Source organism: Stegodyphus dumicola, chromosome X1, assembly GCF_044657685.1.
Source record: "Stegodyphus dumicola isolate Sdum_Otavi_A_Nest chromosome X1, ASM4465768v1".
In the NCBI taxonomy this organism is placed as follows: Eukaryota; Metazoa; Arthropoda; class Arachnida; order Araneae; family Eresidae; genus Stegodyphus; species Stegodyphus dumicola.
Window position 1 is genome coordinate 111,710,640 of NC_140780.1, and position 24,818 is coordinate 111,735,457.

General features: G+C 33.7%; 1 protein-coding gene across 3 annotated transcripts in view; it reads left to right on the forward strand.

The window, feature by feature from the left end:
* Cdep (Chondrocyte-derived ezrin-like domain containing protein) overlaps nucleotides 1-24,818 on the forward strand; it is a 295,887-nt gene that overhangs the window by 12,494 nt on the left and 258,575 nt on the right. For 2 of the 3 annotated variants that reach the window (XM_085807133.1, XM_085807131.1), the window contains exon 2: nucleotides 18,532-18,603. The exons of the other annotated variant lie outside the window; for it this stretch is intronic. The gene's annotated coding sequence lies outside the window, so the exon portion shown is untranslated. The remainder of the gene's footprint in view (nucleotides 1-18,531; nucleotides 18,604-24,818) is intronic. 3 annotated transcript variants of the gene reach the window in all.

Here is a 24,818-nt window from a genome sequence, read left to right on the forward strand (position 1 = left end):
ATTGGGGCAAATTTGGGGTAAATTATCATTTGCCCCAAGAGAGAGATGTAGAGATCATTGTTACAGATTGGCTATCTCATTTCTTATCTCAATGTCACAGCAAAATTTGCAGGCTTGTTCTCAAATATACGGTTTTATGCTCCTTGCAGATTACGTATTCCGATTGCAACACCATTAATTTGCACACTCCAGTTTTACTCAGCAACTGTTATATGGCAACATATTAAAATTTTATAAGGATTGGCTTATTTTGAATGAGTTTTCACTATTTTTGTGATTTTTCCTTAATTTTTGGAAAGTGTACTTTTATGCATGTGTATCTAGGAAAAGCTAAGGTCTTATGCGTCAATGAAAAATGTTCCAATCGCAAAACTGTTAATAGACTAGTTGAATATGTTCAAGGCAGAAGATATGAGCTTTTTATGGACTGTTTCTTTTCATCCTCTCAGGTCTTTCTTGTACTTTACCACAAATATCAAATGAATAGCTGTGTCAGCATTAGATGAAATTGAAAAATTATCTAAAGATTCTTCACAAATGAAAAAAGGTGAATGCAGAGAATTATATTTGCACGGTATGGTAGCAACATGCTGGAAGGATATAAACAAGAGGTATTTATGCTGAGCAACATGCATAATTCATCCCAAGAAATGGAAATTGGATCAGAAAAGCTAGAAGTAATATCTAATTACATGGGGCATGTACTCGATCTCAGTGATGAATGACTAATAGCCACACATTTAGGCACAAAACTGTAAAGTGGATAAAAATTATTTTTTGTCTTGCCAGAATTATCTATTTTGAATGCTTCGTTTTTGTTCAAGATGAAAAATCTATTGATTTAAGCAAATAAGTTTTAGGCATAATTTATCAAATGGTTCAGAAAAGTTTTACACAAGAACCAAAGATGCCTAGGTCATTGCCTAGAACTCTGCCGTCTGTTAAACATAAACTTTCAGTCAAGAATCACGAGCACTGGCTAGTTCAAATTAAAATACAGAGACATTGTATAATGTGTAATTTGCTGTAAAAAATTAATTAGGAGAAGAATTTTTCATTTTGTTTGCAAAAAAAGTGACATCAGACTATTCATAAATTGTTTTGGAAATTATCATGCTTGGGAATGGGAACAGATACACTAATTTGAGCACAATTATGGCACTCTGGACTTTGCTTAACATTTCAATAGTATAAATTAAAAATAATAATAATAAAAAAAAAAATTGTGTTAAAATTTCAAAATAACATTTGTGTATATATATCAATCAACATATACACACACAGACTTGTACATACGTATATATATATGCATGTAATGTATATGTATGATGTAATATTAAACGTGTGTGTATATGACATACAGAGATACCCATAGTCTATCAGTGGCTGAGTGGTTCAGACCACTGAGCACTGGTTGTTCAACTCTAGCTCAAAACTCAGTGAATGGAGTCTCTGCATGGTTGGTTTTGTCCATTGTAATTTGGAGATGAGCCAGTTTCCCTTAGCATCTCCTGCTGTCTGCACTGGCATGTTCAAGAAGCCTATAGATAGATGTACTCATGTGCATATAAATATGAACTGTGTATATGCAACACAGACAGGCATATTTAACATACATGTATGCTAATTGTGTACATATATCCAAACAGATATGTATGTATGTATTATATATACGTGTGGATAAATGTGTGTATGTACCATGTATATATGTCATCTGTGTAGATGTCTCTATATATGTGTGTGTATATATACATATATAGGTTTAATTTTTAATTTTCTATTTATGATTATTTCCCAAGAAATGAAGTTTAAAACTACTGCAAACTGAAATTAGGAAATGTTATTTCTAAAGATGACCACGATGAAACTATTAAAAACTTAAGAGAGCTGACTTCTCGGGGAATTAGCCCTCTCCCAAAAAATTTGCAAAAATTTGGGTATGATCACATTTCATCTCCTTCGTATGTTTGAAAGAATTCTTTTAACCACGAAAAACTAATATATAAAATTTTTATTTAAGTTAATTATTTTCAAATGTGAAGGTACTCCGTGATGCGATTAAAAAGAATATATTTGGAAAAAAATATGAAAACTGATGGGAAATTTAGAGGTATCATTTAAAAATTGATAATGGATATGAAACAAATGTAAGAATATTAAACAATTTAAATTATATGAATATGATGTCTTATGAATTAATTGTCTTATGAATTATGAATTATATGCACATTTAAAAATATGGGCCAAAAATATTTTAATTCTGCAGTGTAAGTTTCATGGCTGCAGCTGTACATCTTTTAATCAAAAATGATGTTTGTTGGAACTGTTGCTTTAGGGTGCTTAGGTTTACCGTAAAATGTCAGAGGGTGTGTCAGAAACTGTATATTATGCGATCACTCACCCAACAAACAAACAAAAAAGTCATCATACTCTTTAAAATGATTTTCTTTAAGCAAACATTTTGTTTGCATAAATTGTGATACAGCATTGTCATAGTTGTTGTATAGAGGAGGATGTTTTATTAACCAGGATTAAGATATTTTACATTGATGTTCCTTATTGATCTTAACAGTCACTTTAAAGTGAAGTGTTTCATGATCTAAAGCCTTTCTAGTTTTCTCTTGAATGTAATCATTTATACCCAATGATAATGATTGACCACAGTTTTTCTAATTCAAGATTTTGGAAGCATAAATATACTGTGTTCAAAACTTCTCATTTTCAATCAACCCCTAGTACATTACAAAGTCCACAATCTGGACTCATCGGGACTTTGGCGATTCTGGATTAGGGGTTTTTCTGGATTATAGATCATCAATTTAAATTTGGTAAGATGGCATGCAGAAATTTTACAATTAAAAATATGAAACCGTAATTCATGAAATAAAGAGCAGTTATGATCTAAAGGGTATCAAAATTTACAAAAAAAGCTTAATATTTATTTGTTTACTTTATTAAACATTTCTTTGAATGTAAGTTGCTTCGTTTTTTGTGCTAATAATACTTTCTCTTTAATTCCATAAACAGACATAATTTCTTGTTCAGTTACAAAGTTCCACTGTTCAAGTCCTGTAATTGCTGTGTCAAGAATACAGCCTGACTTGTCAATCGAATTTTTTTCATTTCCAGTAATCTCTCTGTTACTTTCTTCACTATCGGAAGCGCGCATGTGTAAACACTTTACTGGCTTTACACGCATGCGTAGTGGACACGCGCATCAAACGCACATGTGTAAGTTTGTGGCTTTGAGGTCCTGATTATAGATCATTCCGGATAATGGACGTCCGGATTACGGACTTTGTACAGTATAGTCCAAGCAAATTTTGTTTCAATGCCTGGTAATCTATTTTTCAACACTTCAATTCTTCCAGTTTTCCTATAATATCTGCACCAATAAGTAGTCTAATTGGAGGTAAGTCATTCCCAGTATCGGTCAGCAGAATTCCATTTGATGATAGCGGTAATATTAAATTTTTGTCTTAAATCATAGGTAAACTTGAGCAAATCTTAGGTTGATAAAAAAAATGGAAGTTTGGCTGAATATCTGCCATCACCACTTTTTATAAAAGAATTAAACCTCCTATGTTCTTTCAATGGTGTTTTATTACCTCCAGATAATCTTCAGTATAAGGTTACTTTTCCTAGGAAATAATTTGAGTTTCTAAACACCAAACTCATTTCTACATATGATCCTCTGAATGCTCTAACATTCAGACATTTATTCTTGTGACATGAGTGTACCATTCAAAATTTTAAGTAGACTTTGTATCATTTTTTTTAAGTAGTCTATGTTTTGTTTTGTTATGCATTGGTCTTGCTTAATGGGCTGATTCACATTTGGAGCAATGGCTTACACATTTGGAGCAATGGTAGGTGGCTTTGCTATGTCACATTGCTTGTCATCTGCTAATAATCATTAGCCTTCTGTAAAGCTCCACACATTTCTTTTTCTTTGAGAGTGACATGCAGTGTTTTATGTGTACCTTTGCCATTCATCAGTAAATTTCAGTGTTTGAATATTTTTGCAACAATGGCATATGTAGTGTTTTTTTTTTTTTTTTGCAGCAAATGCCTTATGTTTTTGTAAAAGAGCTTATACCACTTCTTTACCTTTGCAAATGACATGCAGTGTTCCCCGTATGTTCTTGTCATCCATTAATGAGCTTCAGTGTGCTTTCTGCTATTAAAGAAAGGTACTATTTTGATATTTTTACATCTTATTTTTGAGCTCGCCTGAAGAATAATCAATGTGTGGACTTTGAACACAGTTGATTCAATGCATTCTATTTAAGCTAATGCCCAACTAACTTCTATGTTCCATGGATTTGTTAGATTTTTCCCCTTCTGAGTTGCTTCTGATTTTTCCCTTCTGAACAAGTAGTTGCATGTTTTTTACCTTCCAATACTACACATTGAAGTTACTCTCTGCAAATTATGTGATGGAAAGTATTGTTCCTCTTAGACCTCTGTAAACATATTTACATCTAATTATACATTTCAGCCAAAAGATTCAAGCAATTTCAAAACATTGCAAGGAATTTATCTTTAAGATTATTTTTTTAAATTAAAACTGCTTCTAATAGATTTTGTAAATTTTTAAACCATTTTATTCTGGATTTAGTTGGAACTATTGCATGTTTTGATGACCTAATTTTTCAGGATCACACTAATGAAGAATATAAAAATCGGTCAATTAAAGTGTTAGAGAAGTTATATAAACATGAAATGCAGGAATCTGTAATTTCATGTATTCTGCCATTAATCCCATGTGGGCCTTGGGTGGGTACATTTTTCTTTAAATGATAGACATAAGTTGGAGGCTTTGTTAGATTATTTTTCTGACTTTCTAAATGAACACTGAAATATTTATATATAGTGATCAGAGCTTAATCTCTGAAATTTGAAGTGTTGGAACTCTGTGGGAGGCATTCGAGAAAGATGAACAAAAATCAGTCAATTGGTTAAATAATATATAATTAATAATTTAATAAAATGTAAAGAATTAAATAAAAAAGGGATACATTAAAATTAATTAAACAATAAAATAAAATATCGTATCTCATCTTATTTGAAGCTCTGATTGTAATTACAATTTAACTCATAACTTGAGAAGTACCAAAGCTAACCTTAGGAAGTCTGTTGTTGAATTTAAGCCCTGAGTATACAGTATGAATGTGCTATTTCAAGAGATGTCAGAAACACAAATGATGTTTGTATCATCCCTTGATGAAAATCATTCATTTTTCTACACACACGCACACACAGAAAAAAAAAAGTGACACTGATAAAAATAGAGAAAGTGCATGACCATCATTGGGGGCTTTTTATTCCCCAGACATCTGAACTTTCAACTGTAAGTTTATGTTACATGAAAAGAGAAGCATGTATTAAGAAATTATTATTACCATATTTGACAGCATATAAGACGCACTTTTTTTCCTAAATTTGGTCTCAAAAAAGTTACCTGCGTTACCTTATTAAAGAATTAAATAAAAAAGGGATACATTAAAATTAATTAAACAATAAAATAAAATATCGTATCTCATCTTATTTGAAGCTCTGATTGTAATTACAATTTAACTCATAACTTGAGAAGTACCAAAGCTAACCTTAGGAAGTCTGTTGTTGAATTTAAGCCCTGAGTATACAGTATGAATGTGCTATTTCAAGAGATGTCAGAAACACAAATGATGTTTGTATCATCCCTTGATGAAAATCATTCATTTTTCTACACACACGCACACACAGAAAAAAAAAAAGTGACACTGATAAAAATAGAGAAAGTGCATGACCATCATTGGGGGCTTTTTATTCCCCAGACATCTGAACTTTCAACTGTAAGTTTATGTTACATGAAAAGAGAAGCATGTATTAAGAAATTATTATTACCATATTTGACAGCATATAAGACGCACTTTTTTTCCTAAATTTGGTCTCAAAAAAAGTTACCTGCATCTTATACGTGAAGGTAATTGCATTCAATAATTGCTTATTTGGCTTTTATGAAATGTGAGAACTAAAAGAAATCACGCTATTGAAACTTTTTTCCTTGTGTGTGGCCGTCTAAACAAAAATGCGTCTTATATGCCAGTGCATCTGATATGCCATCAAATACGGTAATTATTAATAAATTTTTCAATTAAAAGAACAGTACTATTTTGATATTTTCACATCGTATTTTTGAGCTTGCCTGAAGAATAATCAATGTGTGGACTTTGCATGAAGTTGATTCATTGCATATTATTTAAAGCTAATGTCCAACTAACTGCTAATGTTCCATGCATTTGTTGGATTTTCCCCCTTCTGAGTCCCTATGCATAGAAGTTACTTTCGGTGATTAAACTGTGTGATGGGAAGTATTGTTGCACTTAGATGTCTGTAAATATATTTACATCTAATTATAAATTTCAACCAAAAAATTCAAGCAATATCAACACATCGCGCTGATCAACATGTATCACTGAAGAATATACAAGGCTAAAATATCCCTGTGAAAAAGAAATTTTTTCTAAAGGGCAAAGATTTAATATACCTAAAAAGTTGCAACTTGATGTTCTTCATTAATTACATTCAACTCATGTTATAATAGTTTTGCAAGGAATTTTTGTTATTGGCCATTGATTCAGACTTAATGAACATGGTAAAAAAGGCTATGAAGTATGTTATGATTTCAGAATCCAAAGCAAGCTCTTTTCTGCTGTTAGGAGATAGCATTCAAAGAATTTCTAGAGTCAGTATGGGTTATGCTGGACCTTTGTGGGACATTATTTTCTTATTTTAGTTGATGCTAGCTCAAAGTAGCCAGAAATTTTACATCAGAAAAGTCATACATGAAAGTAGTCTTGAAGCCTGTGAACCAGATTCATTGCTCGAAACAATTTTACATGATTCGCAAATAATCTTCAATTATATATTTGTTGTTAATATAGTGCTTATACTTTTAGAGATGCAGAGATATGGACTGAACTTATATGTAATACTTGTCAAAGAAAAGAGAGGTAGAATAGTAGTTTAGGGCTTTGTCATTGCATGATCATACGCCAGGCCACATGACAGGGTTAAAAGGAAGAACTCCCCACTTAGGTTTGATTAGTAAATTTAGATCTCCAGCCAACGTTTTGTAGCTCTTTAGTAGTTTGATGTTTCTGATTTCTTCTGTTTAGTTGGTACCTCTGATATATATCTTTTTCGTAAGTCTGTCACTAGTTGGAGAGCTAGATACTCAACTATGATGTTCATATTATTATATAAACGGAGGCAAACTAATGTATGGCTTATGAAAACCTGTTATAAGCCATACATTGGATTGCCTGTTGTGTTGTGGAAACCTTACATGTGCCTAATGCTGTATAATGGGCTATGACAGTACAAACTGCACTGCTGAGCAATTGTATGCTAACTGCAAGGGTGACCACAGGCCATTTTCTATGTCCTGTCTCAAGTGGAAATCTGAGAAGCAAGTGATCAGAGTAACCCAAAAAATTTCATATCCAGAAGCTATCAAACACTCAGCCACAAGAGTATATTTCATATGTTAAAGCTATTCAAAGCACTAAATTGATAACCACCTAAACAGACATTAGTATATGAAAAACGGATCCTCCTGTAGACACAACAAAACGATCATTTCCACAAACACAAAAAATAAATCGAAAGCTGCAAAAAATACAAAAATGCACAAGCAAAACTTTAAAAAAGAAATGAAATACCAAGAAATCGGATCATTTCAGATTTCTCTCTCTGATTTCAGAGATTCCGAGGTGTATATACAGTATTGATTAGAAGTCCCGAGATATCTTTTCCATATCTGACAAAAAAGCAACACAGATCAAATAAGCTGCCAAAATGGCTACTGTTTTCTTTTGGAATTGTGGTTTCAACAAAAAGTCTTGTTCATTTAAAAGACCTAATCAGCGCACATCATAATGTCTGCTTTACAGCTGAAGAAACCATATTGAAACTGTAAACAGCTGAAGCTTTGAATATATTTTCCTAATGGAAAAGATAAGCCTTTTGGTTAACATGTCAGCAGTAGTGTTGATCTCATCACCTCACTCAACTTTCTTTCAGGCATTCTCCCTATTTCAACGTCTCTCCAAGCTCTTGCTGTACAGGACAAAGGCTGATGTCAATCTTTTTGATCTATCCATTTACAAGTGAGCACATTAAGCAGGCAGGATTTAGATAATTTAATTGAGGAGCTGCTTGTTCCATTCATACTTATAAGTGATTTCAGTGGTCTCAATCCTCGTTTGGGAAGTGCAGATTGAAAACCCTTAGTAGCAGCCAAATTAAAAAATTAATTTATCATTCATCATGCTTCCTTAATAACAGAGAGCAAATGTACTTCCGCCAACCTATGAGGACCTTCCATAGCATTGACCCCCATCTCTTTTTCCAATTTTCAAGTTTAATGTTGGAAAAGATCTGCATGACAATCATCATTTTCCGATTTTTATTACTTTTTCAGATGAATAGATAATGCTCGTTTGTAGATACTGGCGAAAGGGGATTAGATTTTTTTCTCTTTTTATGCAGAGCGCACTGAAGAAATGGTGAGTGACATGCCTATAGATAACACAGTGGAAGCCATACTTAGGTTATTATTCGAACAGCTAATCTCCCTGTCCTTGTGTAATCAACAAGATTGTAAAAATATCCCAAATGGTGATGGAACTGACAGTGGCAAGAGACTGAAAGACTGCAAAGGAAGGCTTGGGGAAAGTTTCACTGGTATGCTTCTTTTTCCAGTCTAATAGTCTTATAGTTCTGACATCAGAATTGGAAGGATTCTTGGATATCCTATGTGTCAACCATTATGTACTCTACACCAAGCAACCAAGTATGGGAAAGAATAAAGAGAAGATCTAGAATGTGTAATAGCCACTCACGTTCCAAATCTGAATTAAAATAATACCCTGAATTAGTATTATTGGAAGTGTTAAGGAGACAAGAATCAACATAATATTCGTAAATTTGCAGGACTAGTTTTAAAGGTTTAAATATAGAACATGCATCTTCAGCTGCAGAAGTGCAAATGACGAAATAGAAGCCTATGCATAGGGGATAACAATGATAGGAAGAAAGTGAAGCTACTGGTGCTATCTGTTGATTAAGAATTGAAAAGAACAATGAAATAATTTCCTTAACAGCTGAGGGTAAAGATTGGTGGAATTGGAATAATTTACTAGAACTGAAAGACTTTTATGAATGTGAAACCCCTCTAAAAAATCTAAATAATGAATAGAAGTTTTTAAAAAAAAATAAATTTAGCTGCTGAAAAATGGAAAATGTGATTTTTCTGATCAACAGTGTTTGGCAACAGCAGATTTTTATGTTTCTTTTTTTCGTAACATATGCCTCATGTTCCTTAGTGCAAAATTTTAAGGCTTTCTTAATTATGAATGTTACGCTGATTCATGTTGCCTTAACACCTCCAATAACCACTCACTTTCCATTTTTGAAAAAGATAATCCTGTGATCAGCAACGTAGAAAAAATAGTAAATGCAATAGGTGAGCGTGCAGCAGTTACCCACTTGGATTTCTTTCTTTCGAACTATGCTGTTATCATAATTTAACTCAATCCTATTGTGTCTAACTCTCCCAGCTCGGATCCGTATAATGCTCATTTTAACATGCTTGAAGTAAAAAGAGCTTTATTTAAGATACTTAGAGTTAGCCCAGGCCCTGATGCAATTAGCAACAATATGATAAGGCATCTCTCCTGTAAGTCACTGACTATCTTTCTTACTTTATTCAACAAAGTATTGAAAGAGAACCTTTTTTCTCAGTGAATGAGAGAAAGCTATCATTATCCCAATTGCTAAGCCAGGCAAGGATCCAAGAAATCCCTCAAACTACTGTCCAATCGCACTTACGAGTGCATTTGTAATGTTTGAAAAAATAGTAAATTGCCATTTTTTCCACTGTCTGGGAAAAAAACAAAACAAAACAAAACAAAGAAAAAACAGTATAATCTTTTTCAGAGGGGTTTCCATAAGGGTAGGTCAGCCATAGACAATTTCTTCATTTAGAAACATCTATTTGTCAAGCCGTCGTAAAAGGGAAACACTTGGTTTTGGTACTCTTTGATGTAGAAAAGGTTTATGACCGTGCTTGGAGATACGGCATTCCACACGATCGCTATGACTGTGGCGTGCATCATGACATGCCAATTTTCTCAAGGCAAGGATTTCCCAACTAAGGGATTGGTTTTGTGTTGTCCAATGTGTTTTATCAAGAAGAAGGTATGCCTCAGGAACCTGTCTTAAGTGTAACATTGTTCAGCCTAAAAATAAACTCTATTCTGAAACAACTTCCTCCCTCTATTTCAGGTACACTCTATGTCGATGACCTACAAACAAGTTGTCAAGGTACAGATATGAGACAAACAGTTGCAGATTGCAATTAACAGGATCATAAATTGATTAAGTCAGCATGCTTTCAGCTCAGGATAGAGATCTCATATTATGGATTGCATATTTATGCACCATTGATTCCTGTTGATTCTGAGGTGAAATGTTTAGGTGAAAGGTGCAGTCTGAAAATTCACAAAATTTTCTGCTATTTATCTATTTACCTTTAACCTTTTACACGCCAAACTATGATGCGAAAGTAAAATAAATGTTTTGTTGTGAAAAATTGATTTAAAACTCAAATATAAGAATTATGAAAAATGGAAAAAAAAATTAACTGATTTATAACATGTTCCATAAATGGAACATTGGCAGGAAACAGTTAGTTTTTTTACATGATTTTTGTAAAACATGATTATCGACATTCTAATTCGAAGCTTCATTTTTGTCTGCACTTTTTCAGCATTAGCAAGTGAATTTGTCAACGTTATTCGAAAGTAACATAGATTAAGCAGAAAAATAGGGAGCCTACACCTTTATAACCACAAAGCTACACCACCAAAATTTCTTAGAAGATATGAAGCTTCCACAGAAAAAAGCTTTCGTAATAAATTAAAACAAAATTTATATAGTTGATAAGCAAGAATTTATAAAAGAATTTTACATTAATTGTTAGCAGTTTATACTGAAACAAGGGAAAGAGTTGTAGAATAAAGAAGTAACAAGTAATCTCGATACAAAAATTCACCCTGCAAAAATCGTATGAATAAAATGTTAAATAATACAAGTAAAAATAGAAACTTGCCAAAATTTTTGGAACAAGAAATAAAGACAAAAAATAATATTTGTTTTTATGTTTCTGAGTCTTTTTTTTTTTTTTTTTTTTTTCTATTTTCCATGATAGTTAGGAAAGCATTTCTAATGCAGTCTTTTCTAGCTCTCAAAACATTTGTTTTTAGTGTTCTTCTGGCATACAGCACAAGATAATGCGAATCTGATTTTCTCAAAGATTCAGAGCTCTGCGTGCGTAAGGTCCAGGAACGGAATGGACTTTTGGTTTCATGTGAAGCAGACATACAGTTACTTTTCTCTTGAAATTGAGATGTGACCGGCTTTTGTATCTTTATGCAAATGTGAATGTAAAATCCACCCGTGCCACAGCAGCCATGTTTAATGCATTGCTAAATAGATTCCAGTATCATTTTTTGCTTCTAAACATAAGGTCAATATGATCTAAAAAGTCTATCTAGCAAGCCAACTCCTCCCATTCCTTCATTATACGTTTTTATAAGATACGGCTGAGGAATATCAATTTTCTTTTTTTTTGGGCTCGGCAGAATCTCTTAGATTTACTGACAGGTTCATGCATTGAATAATTGAATGCTATAGTTACTACAGCACTGTCTTTCCAATGGCAAATATAAACTTCTCCGTCACTTCGGTAATCAAAATTTCCTCTTTGCCATTTTGAAGCTTCATTTAGAGATTTGAGATGGCATCTTTCAGTCCGAAAATCCCGAATTATGCCAGCTGCTTTGAAGTTCTTTTCAGATAAATCCATGAACACTTTATGGAAGGAAAAAAGTTAATAAAAAAAGCTAAAACAACTTCTTTTGCATTGCGTAAAGACCTGTCATATTTGCTAAATGCAGCAAATATTCTCTAGTTAGGAACTTGTGAAAAACCTCAATTGGAGATAAAGTAACTAGTTCAGGAAACACTTCACAAATATTTTCAATACTGCCAGTTTTTAGAATTTTGTTAAAATTTAAATTTTTCCCCCACTGATGTTCAGTGTTTTTCTCTTTTGCCTTTAGTTTTCTTTAAATTCTTCCTTCCCTTTGAAGATGAAGGTTTTTGAGCTATTTCATCATCATCTATTTTATTAGAAAATTTCGATTTTTCCACATACATCAACTGGCAGAACAGGCTAAAATATATCTTCATTTACATCTTCCTCATCTGTCAAACATCCAGTTTCTTCTGGAGGCAGTTGACAAATATGAATACACTCTTCATCATCTGATAATGTATAAAAATATTCCAATGCCTCTTCAGTCTGAAATGGTTTTGAATGAAACATCTTATAATTGTAGCATATCTTCATGAACTGACGAAAAATGCAAACAATGGGGAAAATAATGAAATTCACAGTCCAAAATATACGCCTTTTTCACTGAGTCATAAACAACCTGTAGCGTCTAGCCTATCAAGAAACGCCAAGTGCTTTTCTGTAGCAGCTGTGAGTAACTCAGACCCTTATGGAAATGTGTGAAGGGAGAGGAGGGGGGATATACGGCTGTTGAAAACAGATTAAGAGTCGTAAACATTTGTTTCCCACACTTACTGGAACTTTTCACATTTGGAAAATCTTTCTCCGTGCCTCTATTCACAGCAATCAAAGTAATTTCATCCTGTTAAAAAATATACCTTTAACACGCCAATGTTCCCTTTCTGGAACATCCACATTTCTTACCTCATAGTAAAAAATAATAATTATCTTTCTATGATAACTTACTGTCTATGCATAAAATGATCCTTTTTAAATATCCTCACTGATTTTTAAAAGCATTTGTTGAATTTTTAATTTTGTATGAATTTTTGAATTTTGCTCTCAGAAAAGTAGGAAAAAAGGTGAAATAATGAATTTTTTTTTTATCAAGATACTATTTCTTTTAGAAGCATTATATTGCTACTAAAAAATCAATCCATATTTACTCTTTATGTAACAATTTATACAAAACAATATTAATAAAATTGTGTTTCTTATGAAATTTTAAATGGAACATCGGCATGTAAAAGGTAAATAAAGAAACATTAGAAATCAAAGATTTTCAAATAAAGACATTCTTATTTACAGCATGGAATTTTGCCAGATAAGATGAGATAATCCCACAATTCAGTGCATAACTCTTTAAAGAATATTCTTTCAAAACAACAATAAACTGAAATTAAATATTGTTGCCACTCGCAAGTTGTATTAATGACGTATCGTTTGCATTTATGTAAAGCTAACATTCCTATATCAAAATAAATACTCAATAAGCAGATGACATCCTCTCACCTTCTGAGTATACATTGTAATAAAAAATATTGTGCATTATGTTTTTACATCAGGTTGAATACAAATATACAGTACGTGGCAGGATATATATATATATATATATAAAAGGCCAAAATTAGAATAACACATAAATAATCTTAAGTCTGACTTTTACAAATCCAGTTTATTAGGAACTTTTATCTATTTACCTGATCTATACATATTTTCATGTTAGATTTCAGGATACGTCCATTGTCAATTGAGTCCCTATTATCGATACAATTTACTTTTTCTGCTTTTAGGATGTTATTAGTGAATGAAATCTGTAAAGGATACACACACTGAATTGAACAAAATAATTTCGAACGAGGCATTTGTATTTTTGCAAGACTAACCCTTCGATCTTTCCAAGAATAAGTTCTGTTACTCGTCTCAGTGGCGAGTTGGTTCTTTTACTGTTTTCTGTTCCATTTAGCACTGTATATTCAACAGCTGTTTTAGGAAAATCTTTACTTTTTATCCTTTGAATGAGAAGCCCTAAGTATTCATTTCTGAATTGATTTCTCAAATCTCTTTTCAGATTTTATCTGTATTTGATCCTTCAACTTAAGCTCTGATGGTGAACAGCATCAACATCCAGTGTATTCCATTCCTTGATCTAAAGATGAAGGTGATACACTGGTGTGCAAAAATTAAGGACGAGACGGTTTTTTCAATATAACTTTGTACAAAAGCTTTCCAAATCAACACATTTAATACCGTAAGATCCCTAATACGTAAGGACATGAGTAATGTAAGCAACACTTACTAAAAGAGAAATCAGAGGGATAAAAAGAAGCTTTATTGAAAAAGTAGCATGGAGCACAATGCGTCTGAAGGCCGAAACATCCCTGTGATGGGTGTCCAGCAAGAAACATCCGGTCTTTAATAGGGGATATGATCTCCCCTGACTGCTAGGCAGGTTTCACAGCGTCTGCCCATGCTGAGAATGAGGGTGTCAATGAGTTGTTGAGGCATTGCTGCCCATTCATCTTGCAGCGCCAATCGAAGCTCCGGAATCGTTACTGGTGGTAAGGTACGAGCTGCCAAGCGTCTGCCTAGAAAATCCCATACATGCTCGATGGGATTGATATCCGGAGATCGTGCCAGCCAATCCATATGTTCAATATCCTCACTCTCTAAGAGCTGTTCGGCAGCTACTGTGTGATGGCATGGTGCATTGTCGTCCATGAAAAGGAACTGCGGACCCATAGCGCCTCTAAAAAGAATCTCGTTACAATAACAGGTCCCGTTGATTGAACCTGCGTCGAAGATGTGAAGGTCTGTACGACTACCAAGCATGATGCCTCCCCAAACGATAACACCTCCACCTCCATACCTGTCCCTTTCAATGATGTTCGAGGGATGATTGCGGCTTCCCCGCTCTCTCCAGATGAGTATGTGATGAGAATCGCTACTCAGACTGAATCTTCTCTCATCTGTAAAGAGTACTCGTCCCCATTCATTGTCTCTCCAATTCCGGTGTTCCCGGCACCACAGAGAACGCCTTCTCCGATGGGCAGGCGTTAGAGCTACACACCGTACAGGGCGTCGTGCAGTCGTCTGGCCACGGTAAAACGCGATATCGGTCGTCCAGTCGCCTGTGTCACTGGTGCAAGGAAGGTCAGTTTTGCAACTTTGCTAATGCATCAAATACTGTACAAATGGCACTTGAACTGCTGGTTTCTTTGATGACAGGTCAGTGAGGTAGTTTTGCAATTCCTGTACAAGATCACTTCATTTGGAGGGACCTTCTCAGCGACTCCTTCATGAAACCATTCCAGAAAAACAATTTGATATCTGTGATGTAAGTTGCTGGACATGAGTTTTGAAGTTATCACTTAAGTTTTTCGTGAGGAGACTAAAATTATCGGTCAAAGGAGAATTCTCATCAGCCCATGGCAAACTAACTTTGTAAAAATTATTTCAATTAAATTTTACTGTTTCTAGGAAGTGTTCTTTAGTTTTTCAGGTCTGTCTCCAGTTTTGAATTTTTTTTCATAGGACCCTTCATTCCAGTGACATCTAATCTTCAAAGATCAGCAATTTCCATTTCCTTCACAAACAGTGATGTTACAATCATTGCAAAGTTTTCTCTTATAGTATCCACTTGTAGCATTTTACCCATTAATGCCCATATAAAACGAGTTTCTATTGCAACTAAACCTGAGGATAATATTTTCTTCAGCCGATCACGTCTACCAATATTATCTGCTCCAGTTAGGACTTTAAAAGTTTCATAAGAAGGGTTAGTATCAGTTAAAATAACATCCAGGGTCTTTCAATTCTTCCAGTCAAGGGTCTTTTCTTATTGGCAATACACTTTCACATATATCTTGATCCAAGGTTTCAAAACTGCAAATGAAATTTCCATTTACTTGCTTTATTTTCTAGTTATGCTTATCCTCCTTAGTAGAAACACCAATAGCAAAGAATGTTTAATTTGCCTCTTGATTTCTTATAGGATATTTTATCTGTTCTCCAATAACCCTTAAAACCCACAACCTGTGCGAGCCAGTATCAAATAGCACACAAACTATTCTTTCTTTATCATCAGAGATTAGGTCGGCTGTAAAAGTCTGAAGGAATACCTTTGGATTTGAACTGATATTTGATAAGTCAACATATACAGAGGCTGTTCACACATTTTTTAGATGATGTATATTGTATTCACAAAACTAAGTTACATCAAATTCTTGTGTTTTAAATGTTCTATTTGACATCGCTTATTCTGAACTATCTTTCGACACCACAATTTCCAGGATTATAATGCCTTTTGAAGTGGCAGAAGAGGTATTCTATCCCATTCCTCCCTAACAGCTTTCCAGAGTCCTGTTAGTGTTTTTGGACAATGTTTGGATAATGCAGTTTTTAAAAGTCCGAAAGCACAAAAATCCATAGGTGACACATTGGGAAAATGTGCGAACAGCATCTGTATTCCAGAAGAAATGTCAACTTTTTCTTTTGACTAGGCCTTGGTGCAGATCTGCAATTGATTATATAATCAAGGAAACATGTTTTTTTACTACAAATGGTACATTTTAAAAACATATGACACTTTCTAACTGAATGACCAGAAACAGAGTGCACAGAACAGCATTTCTTATCCTTTTCTATCTTCTGCCTTTTTCTAGTGTCAGTTTTTGAGCATTTAAACAATCAACACTAGCGTACTTGCTTTCACAAAATATGCATGTTGGTTTCATTCTTTCATATTCTTTAGTGGATAACCTGAAGGTTATATCTTCGGGAAGCTCTATAACTAGATCGTATTCATCATCAGGCTTTGATGATGTGTTCTGGAGCTTTTAGAACATCTCCTATCGAAAGTCTGCATGGCCAAAGCAGTTGTCTCTCTTTAATTATTTCAATATACTGTCACAACTAGAGCAATAAGATCACTTTGCATGATGACATGTTTGATCAGTTGTTTGAAGCATGATCATCTTGCATGTCTTATTTCCCTACAAATGTCTGGTCCCTGATTGATGAGTATGGGTAATGTGATGTAAATGCCCATACTCTAAAGCACTTTGAAATCCTGCCTGGGAGACTACACAGATATAGATTTTTGATGTTTTCCGCCAAGTTGATGAAAGAAATGCAAATGAGATCATCTATAACTAGCTTTTCTTGAGCACAGTCATAAATATAGCAGTTGTATTCCTATATATACATATGGTTCAAAAGTAGCCACTTATCAGAACTTCCTTTATGCTTGGAAATCATATGGATTGTAAATGTTTGCATAAGGGATTCTGAATACTGATTTTTGAATTACTGCTTTATATTGTGCCCTTTACACATAACTAGCCTATGCCAGAAAAAGTTCATAATTTATATAGTGCACTGAAAGCTTTAGAAACATTCTTCAACACTCACAACCCTGTAGTTGTGGAAGCTAAATTTAAACCTAAGGAGGCATGGATATCGGATTCTATACTGCTGGGTATCTGGACATGTGGGGATAAATGGAAACAATCTGGCAGACATCACTACCAAGTCTTCTATTGATTGTTAATATGGGCAAGTTGCAGTTAGTTTGTTCCATTTAGAGGAATCTGCAGGGTCATCAATTGGAAAGGCCTAAATAAGTGGCAGCTGCTATGGAATGTTCAGGTCAGAAACAAACTTAAATATGTAAAATTGGTAGTGGAATACCGGCAAGAGGAGGTCTGTGTAACTCATCTTAGAATGAATCACACTGTCAGGCTACACAGTTACCTTCTGAAAGCTGAGAGTGAATGTACTTGTTCAGAGTGTAATTTTATTTTATGAGCCTGTCATATCTTGATAAACTACGTGTATTTAAAAAAAGTTCGTTTGAAATATTTTAATACCTGTGACATATGTCGTCATCACTTGATCGGAAAAGAGTGAATGTTAATTTGTTTTCATATTTAAGAGAAACTGAATATTGTCATTTAATTTCATTTGTTTTACAGTTGCTTGGAAGATACACAAAATATTAAAATTTTTTTAATGTACTTTGATTTTATTTGATATTCATGTTCCCATCATTTTGTTTGTTAGTCCACCGTGTCATAGACATGAGCATATTTTAAAACTGGTTTTATCTCTTATATCTGTATGCATTCTAAATTGAAAATACTCACCATTCACCTGGTGCATTATAACCTTTAAGGTTACGTCCTACGAAACTGACAACCAGCCAACCAAAACCTGTTAATTTATGCTTGTTATTAAATCTTTATTATATCGATACATATTGTTTAGAACTGTGTATGACATTTAAATAATGTTTCATATCAAAATTCATCTTATCAAATTACAGATCTAAATAAAATTATAATAATAATTTTAATTAAATGACTAAACTGCAAGCCATGTCTTTAACAAATGGTTAAACGAACATGGACAAAGTTATACATGTTTTTCGAGTGCTTTTGTGGTGAATGCAGTAGAATTTTATATTTTATTTGTAATATGTGAATATCAGTTACAAAAGAATACAGTTGATGTTGCCATTAAGAAACAAATCAGAAAGGAAAAATTAAAATGTTGGGAGGTAAATCAAGAAACATTAAAATGTCTGAAATCTAGCTTATAGTAACAATTTTTTTTTTTTTTAGGCTGAAGCAACAGTTTATGCAAGATTTACTCTTGCACACATCTTTGCAAAAAGATTAGTTGCACTTACCATAGTGAGTTCTTTAAAGATCATTTGATTAAATTTGCTTTACTTCTTTTTCTTCTTACAAATAACAATTGAAAATATTAGTTTGTCTGCCAACATGGTAGCAGAATGTAATAATGAAATTGCCAGTGATATATGATGCCAGCTAGAAAAAAAGCATAGATTTTGTAACATTCTCAATAGTAATTGATGAGAGAATTCACATAAAAAGTATAGCACAATTTGTCATCTTCATACGAGATGTTAATGATGAATTTAAAGTAATTGAACAGAAATTGAAAATAATTCTTATGAAAGAAAACTTGTGCACAAGATATTTTTTTCTGAATTAAAAATAGTAATAGATAAAAGGAAATTAATTTGATATAAAATGTTAGACTTGCAAGTGCTGGTGCAGCTGCTGTATTTGGAAAAAAAAAAAAAAAAAAAAAAAAAAAAAAATGGTAAAATTAAGAAATATAGTGAAAGAAGAAAAAATTCAGAATAATTTAATTTTTCATTTGTAATATTATTACCATTCATGTTATGTTTTGTTAAATCTTTAGTAAATGAAATTTAAAATTTAGTTACAAACTTTTTTTTTTATTTTGATTTAAAAAATGTGTAATTTTTCACTTAAAAAAAATCTGGTTTGCCAGCTTCTTTTAGGTTGTGTTTTCAGCTCATATGCAATTTGATACCTGAGATATCAAGTACTATACATCATTTATGCAAAATTTTTAGTTATTATGTTCTAGAAGTATTAGTTGGTAATTATCCCACTATCTTAATTGAAAGAAAGGACATATTATTGCAATTCCTCAAGAGAAGTAATACAGAAGATCCTTACTGTCGTAAACTAAATATTTTGTACTAAGAGACCTTTACTAACTTAAAGGATTTAGACATTATCACAAGTTACACATAAAACATTTTCTCTATATTAAAACACGTCTCATTCTTGTGAATATCTACAAAGTAAAACTCAATTCTAAAGCCGATTACAACGAATATGAATATACAGTGTCCTCCCCTTGTTTGTTTTGTACATCTAAATATTACAAGACAAAAGTGAACTATTCTTTAAAAATTGCAATCTAACATGGACATTTTAGTCAATGTTTGTAAAGTAGTTTTAAATTCTGTTTTTTTTTTTTTTTTTTTTCTGCTCTGTCATCCTCTTCAAATGCATATTATTTTGGAACTTAGAGTAATTCTATCACTGCATAATGTCGAGCCTGAAAGATGCAGTTTTGAAGCATCATGACTGGGTAACAAATCTCCACCTTTCCTTTGGGCCTACCAGCGGCCGAGCGGTAAAGTCGCTGAACACTGGTAGTTCGGTCCGAGGTTCAAATCCCGCGAACGGGCTGGCTGCATGGGCGTTTTCGTGGTTTTCCCCATGTGTAATGTGTATACGAACCAGTTTTCCTTAGAAAGTCCTCCACGAAGGCATCCCTCCCCTTAGGCAGATAGCCCTCGAGGCTTTGCCATAATCACACACACACACACACAAAACACCTTTCCTTTGAGGGCGTAATTTGGCCCTTTTAATGGAAGAATTTCTAACTTTGTCATGAAGGGTTAAATCTGACAGTGCAATGTCTAAGGGATATAACTGCTGAAAAGGATGCTTAATTTCTGTATTTGCTAATTTCAATCGAGCGACTTACTGTTTCCCATCTCATCCTGTTAATAGTTCCATCATTTTAGCCAAAGGCCAGTTACTCATAAAACAAGTTACTCATAAAACATTTTCTCTATATTAAAACATGTCTCATTCTTGTGAATATCTACAAAGTAAAACTCAATTCTTAAGCCAATTACAACGAATTTGAATATGCAGTGTCCTCCCCTTGTTTGTTTTGTACATCTAAATATTACGAGACAAAAGTGAACTATTCTTTAAAAATTGCAATCTGACATGGACGTCAATGTTTGTAAAGTAGTTTTAAATTCTGTTTTTTTTTTTTGTTTGTTTGTTGTTGTTGTTGTTTTTGTTTGTTTTTTTGGTTTTTCTGCTCTGTCATCCTCTTCAAATGCATATTATTTTGGAACTTAGAGTAATTCTATCACTGCATAATGTCGAGCCTGAAAGATGCAGTTTTGAAGCATCATGACTGGGTAACAAATATCCACCTTTCCTTTGGGCCTACCAGCGGCCGAGCGGTAAAGTCGCTGAACACTGGTAGTTCGGTCCGAGGTTCAAATCCCGCGAACGGGCTGGCTGCATGGGCGTTTTCGTGGTTTTCCCCATGTGTAATGTGTATACGAACCAGTTTTCCTTAGAAAGTCCTCCACGAAGGCATCCCTCCCCTTAGGCAGATAGCCCTCGAGGCTTTGCCATAATCACACACACACACACACAAAACACCTTTCCTTTGAGGGCGTAATTTGGCCCTTTTAATGTAAGAACTTCTAACTTTGTCATGAAGGGTTAAATCTGACAGTGCAATCAATGTCTAAGGGATATAACTGCTGAAAAGGATGCTTAATTTCTGTATTTGCTAATTTCAATCAAGCGACTTACTGTTTCCCATCTCATCCTGTTAATAGTTCCATCATTTTAGCCAAAGGCCAGTTAATTCTTTTGGAGCTATCAGATCCCACAAGAAAGTCTACTTGAATATTACTTTTTGTCTTTATGGTCAGATTCCTTAAAGCTCAGACAGATATTCGTTTTGGAATCTCTTTCAAAAACAGGCTCTAACTCTTTGCAAGAATGGTAAAATATTGTATCCTTATCTTCAAATGACTTCCATTGATTGTGTCAAAATCAAGATTATCACAATCAGTAGAATTTGGAATTTCATGTAGGAAATGGGCCATTGTTAACGGTACTGTCTTCTGGATTCTTTGACAAATAGGTTAACGGTCTGATGGATTGTGTTCTTGCAATCACATAAAACCGTTGACATTTCCTTGTAATTTAGACTAGCTTTGCCAAGAATTCTTTTCAGTAGATCTTTTATACTGTGTATTATGTGCTTCCATCATCCACTGTATCAAGGTGCACTTGGTGGGTTAAAATTCCATTTTATGTTCTTGAATGACATTCCTTCTTTGAAGAGCCTTTTTTTTTATGTGCACATGAAATTTGTTCTGTTATTAGTGTAGATGACCAAAACTCTGCCTATTCTAGCCATGAATCTTCACAATGACAGAATAAAAGCTTGAAGGGAAAAAATAATAAATAGCAATAAAAGAAGTGGTCAATGCATTTATTAACTAAATGTACTTCATGATATGCAGTGCAGGTGAATAGGACAATCCAGGCCTTAACCCCTTCCTGAAAGAAAATAGAACTGGCTAGATCCTTGCCTACTACTTGAAAAGGGGCCATTCTGTGCAATCTCTCAGATGGAAGTGGAGCTGTTTGTGTAACTGTGGCTTAAGATGAATGTCTTTTACATAGAATGCAAACAGATATAACCCCACAAGCAACCCTCCATTCACGAGGTATCTAAAATCTTTCTCTCAGCTACGATAAGATTGTTTGTACATCACTTAATGACCTGTGCCAGGGGTCGGAAGAGTCAAAATTACAATTTACAAAATTTCAAAGTTTTTAAAGAGCCACAAAATTTTCTCTTGCCAACAATAAATAGTACTAGCATAAATAAAGTTTTTTTGATTAAAAAAATTAATCTATTCATAAGAAAAAGTATCTATTTATTCATAAGAAAAAATATCTATTTATTCATATATAAATAGTATTTTTCACAACAAATTAGATAATATATATATGGCATTATTAGATAATTACTTATTATTTAATTAAAAAATTAAAACAATTAAACATTTACTTACAACACTAACTTGTACTTCAGTAACAAACAATTGAGCAAACAAATTCAATGGGAATCTATGGCTTTGCATGGTTATTGAAGTAGAAAATTGAAACTTTACTAAACAATGTAACTTGTACTTAAAATTAAAAAAAATAATAACATACATCTGAGCAAACAAATTCAATGGGAGCTTTGCATGGTTTTAGAAAGTTTGGATAAATTTGGCTCATAACTTGTTGTTTTTAGTTGCAAACACAACTCTAAATTTTTATTTGTGAGTTGGCTTCTTACTTTACTTTTAATTATATTCATGCAAGAGAATGCTTGCTCACACGAATATGTAGATCCAAAGATAATCAGCACTCCAAATGCCAACTTCTTCACCTCACTTTAGCAATCTGGAAGACTATTCCATGTGTCAAATATAAGTGCCTCAACTCACGGCATTTCGTTTAAAGCTGTCCACTTTTGTTTGCGTTACGTACATACATTTCTGGACCTCCAACTCTTCCAACTTGCTTTTCAACTCTGTAAATTTTTCACTCCACAAAACTTTACTTTTTAAATCGATCAATTGCATTTCTAGAGATCCAGTATCAATTCCAAATGGCTCAATGTGGATTTCGTTACTATTTGTGGTGAGGGGATTTACCATGAATGCTAGAGTGGTTTCGTTGGTTTTGAATTGTTCAAATCTGTCAGCAAATTCATCTTTAATTTTTTTTATAACTGTGCTGAAGTAATTCGTGTCAACAATTGTACTGGTTTTATCGTGATATTGCTTTAGAAATTGAAAATGAAGTAATTTACCACTCTGAATATCTTCTGCAAAAATAATTAATTTTCCTTCAAAACAAATCAATTCTACCAAAACACAGGTTGGATTTCCCTTTCCTTGCACTTTTAGATTCAGCTCATTTAATTTCGCTGTGATATCCACCATAAAGTAAAATTTTTGCAACCATTTGTCATTCTCTAATTCATGGCGATTAATGTCTTTTTCATTTAGGAATGTATTTATTTCATTCAAGCACAAAGCAAAACGTTTCAACACCTTACCTTTGGAAAGCAATCGCACTTTATTGTGAAGAAGGAGATCGGAATACTGAGTCTCCATTTCGTTTAATAATTCTTTAAACTCGCGATGGTAGAGTGCTTTTGACGAGATGCTGTTAACAATCTTGATTACCAAATTAATGACCTCAACTATTTCGGCTGGAAATGTTTGGGAACAAAGCGCTTCTTGGTGTATTATGCAGTGAAACGTAAGAATTTCGTGGTTTATTTTGCTCTGAAGAACCATTGTAGCCCCTTTATTTTTTCCTGTCATACTTTTGGCTACATCAGTTGCTATTGAAACAATTTTATTTAAATTGATCTTATTGTCTTCAAGGCCTTTGTTATATCTTCCCCTCTAGTTTGTCCCGGGAGCGGTAGCAATGCTAGAAGTTCTTCTTTGGACCTTGGGAAAACATATATCTGACAAAAAGGGCAACTTTGTAGAGTCATTAGGTTAATTGGAAGCAGAAAAGATGTAAAATAGGCAACCGCCTTCGCCGGGAATCGAACCAGGAACTTCTGGAATACCGGCCTAATGTGCTACCATTACACCACAAAGGCACGCTAGGGAAGTGGGAGAAATACCTTAATACTCCCCTTTTTAAAGGGTGACTAAGGTTTTAGGGAACCTAGTCGCCAAATCCTGGGTTCGAAGAATCATCATCCACAACCCTTTTAGTTCGGGCGCCACTTGTCATTCGGTTAATTGGAAGTAGAAAAGATGAAAAATATGCAACTGCCTTCGCCGGGAATCGAACCACGGACCTCTGGAATACCGGCCCAGCGTGCTACCGTTACACCACGAAAGCACGCTAGGGAAGTGGGAGAAATACCTTATAACTTGTGCAGTGTCTTTTATGTTGCAAGACTCATGTATAGCAAGTGATAAGGCAGAAGAAAGTTGAATATCTTCCACCTGCAAATATGTTACATTTGAAGACATTTTAGCTATTCTATCTTGTACTGTTTTATAGTGGCAAATCTTTGATGTTTTTTTCAAGATTTCTGGTTTGTTTTTGAAATCACGGAACAGTTCTTCAGATGCACGTATGAAGCAATCTTTGACATTCTCACCATCTGTGAATGATTTGCCTGTTTTTGCAATTTCTAGTGATACCACGAAGCTAGCCAGAGTAACATTACTTGTAGATTGCGTCTAGTTACTTAACATGGAACTTGATTGCTGTTTTTGTTTTTGGAGCTCATCGACACCTTTTTTTCGTTCTTTGCCGGCTGGATATTTACTAGCAAACTGAGTATGTTTTTTAGTGAAGTGTCTTTCTAAACTTGATTTCTTATTGTGTGCGAGTTTTTCGTGGTAAATGAGATAAGTCGGAAGGCCATCTGAGTTGCATATGAAAGCGAACGATTCCGTCCAATCCTGATTGAATTC